Source organism: Mauremys reevesii, linkage group 1 (assembly GCF_016161935.1).
Source record: "Mauremys reevesii isolate NIE-2019 linkage group 1, ASM1616193v1, whole genome shotgun sequence".
NCBI lineage: Eukaryota > Metazoa > Chordata > Testudines > Geoemydidae > Mauremys > Mauremys reevesii.
Window position 1 is genome coordinate 323,967,162 of NC_052623.1, and position 8,950 is coordinate 323,976,111.

Here is an 8,950-nt window from a genome sequence, read left to right on the forward strand (position 1 = left end):
CCCTGTTTGCCCATTCATTTGTGAGTGATTCATTGCCAAGGAGTTGGAGAAATTCCTATCAGAATCAGGAGATGAACTGGAATCCCTGGTCTGATACAATGACTATCGGTATCTCATGGTAATGATTTCCAGGAATAGCCTTGCTGTCTCCCATATGCTAAGAACAGTCAAGCATCAGATGAAGTGTGCCATTTTTGTTAGGAAGCCGATGGCAGCCAGGATTACTGTGGGTCCCTTGGATATGACAGTTCTACAATCAAGTCCATTGATACTGAAGACCTAGGTTGCAGAAGAGTAGGAAGAGGCTGGAGGAGATCATGAAGCTCTCAGAGTTGCAGAGGTTGTGGGAATTTATATAATCCTTGCTATAAGATCATAGGCCTGACCACCAGAACCTTCTTGAGACCAGATTTCAGATCTTAAACTAGCCAAAATGACCCACAAGTGGTGAATTATGACATACCGGTAGTTTCAAAACTTGAAGCCTAGTCTGTCCTTCTGGAACATAAATACAACCCTTGTGATACAGGAGGCCATTCTGTAATTGGAACTTGGAGTCTTGTTGGGTACCTACATCATTCAGGTTACGTGGATCTGGGTCATTAGGGAGCAGGAAGCTGATGTAGAATATAATTCTGCTGACAATTGTCCCCATTAGCATTGTGGCAGAGGGCTCTTTGCCAGGTTCGAGATATTCTCCTTGTGGGATAGGATATCTGCTTTCTTGTTTCTTGTCCACGGATGATAGTTGACCACAAAGTTGAAGCAAGTGAAAAGAGAATCCAGTGAATTTGGCATTAGTTAAGGCATCTAGCAATCCATAGATAATTCCAGGTTCTTGTGGTCCATCAGGTTTGGACTGGGAATCGGGCTTCTCAGGGGTGGTGTCACTCTTTGAAAGTTGCCTTCATAGCCAGTAGCTGATTGTCCCAAATATCATAATTTTTTTCTGCTGGGGTTAGCTTCTGAGAATCCAAACAAAGGGGTGGAGTTGATTGCAGATGCCTACTGTTGAGATAAAATTGCACATATGCAAAATTCAAGATGACTGCCTGAATTATAAATGGTTCAGTGGTCACTGGGTAAATCAGGATGTGTGTGAGGTGAATGCCCTCTTCAGTCGATCAAAGGCTGAATGAGCCTCTATGGACCAAGTAAACCAGGCTCCCTTTTGCAGAAGTGCAGTTATGAGTGCAATGAGGCTAGATAATCCTTTAATAGATTGCCCATAGAAACTGGCGAACTCTAGGAATTGCTGCATCACCTGTACATCCTTGGGTTCAACCCTGTCGGATATTGCCACCACATTGTGAGAGTCCATGATGAGTCCCTCAAGCAAGATCATATATCATTATCTAACTCATAGTTCTCGAGCTTCATGAAGAAGTGGTTTTGGAGGAGTCTCTCCAAAACAGTGCACGTGATGATTGTGGAGAGCCTCACTTTTGGAGAAAAGGAGGATGCCTTCCAGGTAAATGACAATAAATTGGATCCAACATGTCCTTAATGATGTCATTTATGAAATGTTGGAAGGTCACTGGGGCATTGCACAACCCAAACACTATGACCAAATACTCAAAGTAGTCATACGTGATAAGGAAGGCAATCTTCTATTCATTTCCTTCCTGGATCCTCACCAGGTTATGAGCTCCACAGAGGTCCAACTTTGTGAAAATCTTGGCAGAATGGAGTCTTTCAAACAGTTCATTAATAAGTGGTGCCAGTTTCAGACTGAAATCGTGTTCAGTACTTGGTAGTCCAAACAAAACCAGAGGGAGCTTCACCACAAATGATCTGGGGACATGGAGGGACAAATGAACCCTTTCTGCAGGTTTTCCTTGATATATCTCTGGAATGCTTGTAGTTCGAGTTCAGAGGGACCTGAAGGGAACCTCTGCTCCCAGATAGAGGTTGATGGGGAAGGCATAGGTCCAACGGGGTGATAGGATTTGGCTTTCTTTTTGTCTAACATATTGGCATAGTGTTGATATTTAACAGGAATCCTTGGGGTCACTGGGGAGGTGGTGGGGGTTGCTGAGATCACCTTTGCTTCACATCTCTGAATTCTTTGGAGAACTGAGTAAACTACAATAGGTTGCTGGTCCTGGGTTGGCTCTTAGGAAACAGGATTATCAATAAGATGGAGAGTCAAAGTGTATCATGCCTGACTGTCAGTGGTTACACAGTGGATGGAGGGATGAGCTAGGACATGCCAAGGATAATTGGTGAATGCAATGCACAAATTAGCCCAAACTGGAGAGTTTCTCTGTGGCCTCTAAGGGAGCCCTCTGGTGGGTGACTGGTCCCAAAGAAAGGAGGGACTTATCTAGGTGGGGAATCCTTTGCACTGGATGGGGATATTGTGTGCTTGGGTGAACTCCAGATCTACAAAATTGCCTGAGACACTTGAGTCCATCAGCCTGTATAGGTTGATGTCAGGCATCACAGGGTGATGAAGCAGGAGAGGGAGGTAGAGAGATGTTAGATGCTGATTGGCCCTCGCCAGGGTATGGGCAAATGAGTGTGGGAATGAGCTGCTGGGGAGAGGGGAAGAGCGCCAACTCAGCCTGTACCCCACTATTGGGGCTCGAGCTTGGCACTTCCTGACTGGGCACAGATCAGACCTTACCAGTGTAGCTTATACAAAGTATCCCAGGTACCCATAGTTAAGGCAGAGGTCCAATGCCCAACATTAATTCTTCTCTGTGTTGGAGTGGCATTGAATGGGTTTAGGTGATGGAGAAGGAACTGGTGATGGGGGGAGGTGTCAGCAACGGCAGGGCTGGCAGGAGTCGGCAGGACCATCTTTGTTCTTGGTGGTGTTTGGTCAAACTGTCATCGATCTTGATGCATAGGTCAACTAAGACTTCTAGGACAGACAGGGATTGCACCATTGCCAATTCATCATTACTATTGTTGTTTAAGCTGAGCCAGAAATGCTAACACTGGCCATCCTTGTTCCACTCAATCTCTGCTACCAAGCATCAGAATGTCACTGCATATTTAGCAACTGCCCAGTGTCCCTGCCACAATACCTGAAGCATGGCTTAGGCCAACTTGGGTCATCAAAGATCACCACCATAGCTCTCACAAAGTCCTCAAATTGTCCCGGAAGTGGGCTTGATTTTTCCAGGAGTGGAGATGCCCAAGCCATGGCCTCCCAGGTAACCAGGCTGATAATTATTCCCTCTCAGGCTTGGTCTGTGGGGTATGCGTGTGGGCATAGCAGAAACAGGAGCAGACACTGATTTAAGAATCCACAAAATTTGTCACAGTCGCCATTAAACTTGTCAGGCCGGAGAAGCTTGGGATTGTTGGGCTTGGAGGGAGTCAGAGCTGAAGGCAGTGTGGCTTGAGTTTATAGGACTGTTTTCTGTACCTGAAGGGTATCAACCTGGGGAAGGTCTGTAGGGCTCCTACTTTCCATCAGAGAGTGATCTGCCTGGGTAGAATTCATGCTTGCTGTATCAGCTCTAGTTCCCTTATTTTTGGTGTTGGGACTGCTCAAACTGTCATTGACTTAGGACATGGGCAGTCTTGCCTAGTAGCTAGATCTGACATCCATAGCCACGAATCAGAGTCCAGAGCCAGAAGTCAGAGCCCAGGATCAGGACCAGAGTCAGAGGTGAGATGCCAAATCCAAGGGTCAGAGCTGGAGTCAGAGACCAGATGCCAGAGCCAAAGTCAGAAGTTCGGAATTGGAGCTGAGGGTCAGAACTGGGTTACTTGGAGTGAGGCCAGACAGGAGCAGGGCTGAGTCCAAGGCTGGAACAAGGCAGGAGCAAGCGGGCACAGCAGCTATCACAGCAGTGGGCAAATGTTTCGAACAGCTGCTGCTGGGCTTAAGAGCCGGTCTGCTGACTCGTCCACCCAATCAGGAGGCATAGCCAATGAGCCTACTAAAGGCCCACCCTGCTCATTAGGTTGCTTGGAGATTGGCTCTGCTGCAGGCCCTTATTCCCCACACTGGCACCATTCATATCTTTGCCTCTGCTGCCCCTAGCCTCTAAATTGGCCTGCCATTGTACCTAAACAATGCTATAGCTGGGGCTCCTTTTTAAGATATGAAGACCTTTTCCTTTGTAAAAGCTCACCCACAGCAAAGCAATTGTGACTGACTGTATCATGTTCCCTCTCTTTACTCTTATAAGTACCTGAGGCTCTGATCCTGTAATGAGCTCTCCATGGGCAGTCCCTGCATGGGGCATATTGCAGAATCAGAGCCTTTGTTTTTAAATTGTGTATTTTAATGGTTGGTAAGGTGTTGCATAATTAAAATGATTTATTAAATAATCACTCTCTTTAAAGTTAAACCTCATCCTTAACGTACATGCTTTTATCAACACATTTTTTTACCAGTTGACCTAAAAAGGAAATGTCAAAATTTATTGGAACAATACAAATAGATTCTTTCTTGGGAGAAGTTGAATGGACTCTGCAGAGCTTATCTCCCTATGAATTAATTGCAATCAGCACTGTATTTCATAATACTAATAACATCATTACATAACCAACCTGACTGCAGCCAGCAGTGGTGGACTGGCATCATACAGTAAGTGGATATGTAACATGTTATCTCATTAAGAGATTAAGAGTAGGGTTTTTTCTCCCTCCCTTTTATTTGAGGCACAGCTTGCAGCTAGCAAAACATTCCCATTGTTATAACCTTTCATCAACATAATCAATGCAGATTTCTTAAATTTTGAACAATACACATCTTTCTGTCTCTCTCTCTCTTTCTTCCCACTCTCAGAGATGCAATGACAAAAGGAGATGATGTTTAGTTCAATCAAGTCAAGAGATACAAACATTCCTGGGAATATACTCATTTCTACCTCCCTGTTAGAGAGACAAAAATTATTTGATTTGACATGACTATAGCTTTATGTACTTCAGAGAATTTTTAAAGTGATGCCTTCTAAAAAGAAAATAAAAAAAAGTTCTTGCATATTCCATGTGGGTAAGTGATATATTGCTTTTTAGTATTCATGATTTATTTCAGTGCCTTAGCACTAACAGTTATGAACAAAATCAACTCCAGCAAGTAGCATTAATAGGAAACAGTCTGGCCTCCATCTAACCCTGAAGATAATTATGCTCAAACAATAGTGATGAGCATTCAGCTAACTAGCACTAACAAGGAAAGACTGCTGCTGCCATTCATCAAAAAGGCCATTTGGATAATGAGGAGAGATGGCTACTGACATATTTCAGCAGCAGAGGCCATCCTGCTGGGAGCTTCTTTCAAAATGCCAAATTCTATCTATTTAAAAAGCAAATATCATGCTACCTTTCGTTTGTCCAGTGATCTGGGGAGAAGACACACTAAGTAATACACCACCACACAAGTTGGACTAAACGGCTGGAAGAGATACCTAAGAAGAAAAATGTCCTAGTGCACATATGGTAATGTGAAGAGTTTTTTGAAAGAACTAATCCTAATAATGAACTACATTACTGCTGTTAATCAAGGAGACCAAATCCCTTGCTTTCTGCAGGAAGCTCCTAATCTGATTATTGATTTACAATTCTGGCGATTAGTTAAGGAATGTGCATATCAAGGAATCTGAACATGCTGATTATTCTCTAGTTAGTGAACAATGCTGTCATCAAGAAGAAAAGCTTTGCTTAAAATAAAGGATACAACATTTCAGAAAATCTCTCAGGTTAGCTAATGTTGCATGCTTGGGTGAAATAGGGTAAACAACACTCATCCCTACTACAATAGTTTGCATCTGGTAAAACAGACCGATTATCAGAACGGAGATCACAGCAGATTCTTTAAAGTAATGCCAATAAAAGATATTACCTCACTTGTTTCTCCAATGGGGAGGGCAGAACAGAAACTACTGCAATCCTCCCTAGTACAAATGCTTATTAATCCTTTGCTGGATTCTCAGAAGAACTATAGCTGTAATTATTTACTGAGAGTATTTACCTTGCGTAAACTCCTTGGGTATACAGGGATAACTTTCTTAGGAAGCCATGCATAATCTGAAGTATATCATTAGGTTACTGAAGAGCAAATTCACAGTAATGTCTTCTCTCAACTCCAAAAAACTTTTTATGTATTAAAAGTATAACAAAACATCTCATGCATTTCTTCTGACCACTATTAGTAGTTAAAAGTTCTGAAAAGCAGAACAATACAAGCAAAAGAATAGATGAGTTAATCCTATCGTATCACACTTAATTTATGCTGGGGTGCCTAGACATTACAATACATAGTGCTATTTAAAATCACCTATTGTTCTAAGATCCTTCATGAATAACCATTGCCTGTATCCTCCCTCCCAGCAGGTCCATGCACAGGTGGGAATCTCTGCATGCAGATCTCCCCTCTCCTGCAATAAAGGCAGGAAAAGGGAATTTAGACCTCCTTTGGGCTCTACAAAGGCTGCCCCGTTTGTATCTCTGGTTCACCATAGGTCGGGTTCATGGGGTTGGGAAATAAAGACTAGACACACTGAGGACAGAGCTGAGGGACACCCAGGAGATCCCCTAGAAAATATAATATGGATGGAGACTGGCGTATATTATAACTACAGAATACTCCCTTTCCTGGAAGCCTCTTTGGCCTGGGAAGCTCACAGCAGCCTGGGGTTAGGGGAAGGATTCTGGGGATTAGAGCTGGACAGAGACATGGAGCCTTTGCACATACAGCAACATTTTCCCACAGATCATTGGTATTATAGGACAGTGCTAAAGAATCATGGAAAGAGTTGCTTTCTTCAGACACTGAACAAGGAACTTTCTTAGAAAAAAGGAAAGAATATTAGCCCTAACTCCACTTTACATGTGTCTGCTTTAGGTGTGGGACTTCTGCCAACGTCTTACTCTCACTTCTGGCTCCCTGCCACAGATTTAAAGAAACAATACTTTTATCTCTGTACCCAGGAATCCACCAGATTTGGTTGCATGTCCATGGTATATTCCTCAAGGAGGCAAACTCCATTCGCAATGGAATGATAGGGGAGGAACTCCACAAGGGGATATTCACTGAGATTTCTTCCCCAAGAACTCCCTCCTGCAGGTATTTCTTCCAGAGAGGATGATCCAGACTTACAAGTGTTGCACTATTTGAGCAAAGGGGATGAATTAAGGACAGTGTGGCGATATTAATTGATTGTGAGTGTTGCTTGTTACTGGCAACTTTTTGCTTGCTTGTATCTCATCTTTTTAAGGTGATTTTTCTATATTGAAGCTCCATTATTTTTATGGGTATGAATTTATCTGTGTTGTAAGAAACATGTGCAAGAAAACAAGCTTAGCTTGGAAAAAGCAAAGGATGTATATGCTACCACTTTCCAGTTACTTTCCATGAGGGTAGCAAAGTTGCAGATGCCTCTCACACTCTAAACTTCTTAACTAGGGACACTTCTAGTTTTTTGCATAGTAACCCCTTTGCCACATGCAAATACGCTTTTAGAAAAAGCGTATGGACTGGAGGTGAAGCACAGACTAGCTTACAAGGATTTCAAGCAGAATTTCTTTTCTGCAGGCCAGTTTGTCCCCAGGGGCTCTTCAGAGGCACAGGGTGGGATGGAAGGCACAAGAAGCCTCCCTCCTCTCTTGTGCCTTTGTGTAGCAGCTCCCTATTGGCCTTTGTGCTCCACCTGTTTGCTAACTGAGCAGAGTGGCTACTCAAGGGAGAATATATGGGTCCTTTTTAAGGTGACATTCCACTCCACACCCAAACAGAGGCCAGCACCTCTGAGGCCTGACTTAGCCTTAAGAGTACGTAAAAAAACATAACAGGTACTAACCAGCTGGAAGATGGGAGATGGAGCCAGCAGCAGCCTGTTTCAAAATGGCTACTTTAAGAGTGCAGCTGTTTGGCTCTGCCAAATTTAAAGGGTCAGACCCAGAAAGGCATGCTGGGAGAAAAGTTCCTGTAAGAACTCCTCTGGAGAGAGTTAGTAGAGACTAGGAAGTTGTTAAGGAAGGTGGTTTTGTATTGTGTCTACCAGAGCTACGTCACAGAAACAGTTTAGATTCTTCTACTAATTTTCAGATAAGCATGTGGTGTTTAGGGTTGTAATAAAGTAAACTGAATCTCTGAATCTTTTAACATTCCACCCACTAGTACAAATACTGTAAAATAGCTAAAATTTAGAAAGTACTAAGTAATATTCAAAACAAATTCCATCAAAATTTCGCTCAGTGAATAGGAAACTCTTGAATGATTAATGAAATTCCAAAGGAATAGTATCTATTGAAGTGCCACCGAGAGGGCCCTGTAATGATTTAGTATTCCTAAAAGCAGCAAAGAATCCTGTGGCACCTTATAGACTAACAGATGTTTTGCAGCATGAGCTTTCGTGGGTGAATACCCACTTCGTTGGATGCAAGATGCATCCTTGCATGCTGCAAAACGTCTGTTAGTCTATAAGGTGCCACAGGATTCTTTGCTGCTTTTACAGAACCAGACTAACACGGCTACCTCTCTGATACTTAGTATTCCTAAGAGACCTTGCAATAATGTTTCAGGACCCCCCTCCATGGGTTACTTGGGAGCGAGCAACACTCACCTGGGTGCCTGATGTATCCCAATGGTGACGTTTGATAGGTGGGAATCCTCTAGCCACCCCTCTGCTGCAGTCCCTTTACTCCCAAAGGAATTTAAAATTGGGGGTGCCTCCACGTCTCTGGCCCCTGTACACATTCAATGGTATGCCTTGGGAACCTCCAGGAATAAACCTATTCTAATAATAATAAATAAAATAAAAAATAAAGCTGCAGCGCGTGGGGCCGGCTGCTCCACTGCTGGTCCATCAGCGCAGCCCCGGCTGCATGTTAGCTCTTGGCCAGCAGGGCCCTGCCCCCTGTTCCATTTCTGGCCGGCGCTGGCTGCACACTATGAGCTGCAGTGGCTAGTGTGTGTGGGCAGGCGCCAGGCAGTGGCCAGTTACGTGTCACCTCTGTTGCCCACCCATCCACCCTTTAAGTG

General features: G+C 43.6%; 1 long non-coding RNA gene across 4 annotated transcripts in view; it reads right to left on the bottom strand.

The window, feature by feature from the left end:
• Nucleotides 1-7,810, bottom strand: part of LOC120389302 — a 40,001-nt gene extending 32,191 nt beyond the window's left edge. For 2 of the 4 annotated variants that reach the window (XR_005590886.1, XR_005590872.1), the window contains exon 1: nt 5,939-6,064. This is a non-coding gene — a long non-coding RNA (uncharacterized LOC120389302). Of the gene's footprint in view, nt 1-5,938; nt 6,065-6,244; nt 6,338-7,766 lie in introns of those variants that run through there. The other 2 variants (XR_005590906.1, XR_005590895.1) reach the window with 2 other exon arrangements.
• Between the last annotated feature and the right edge of the window lie 1,140 nt (nt 7,811-8,950).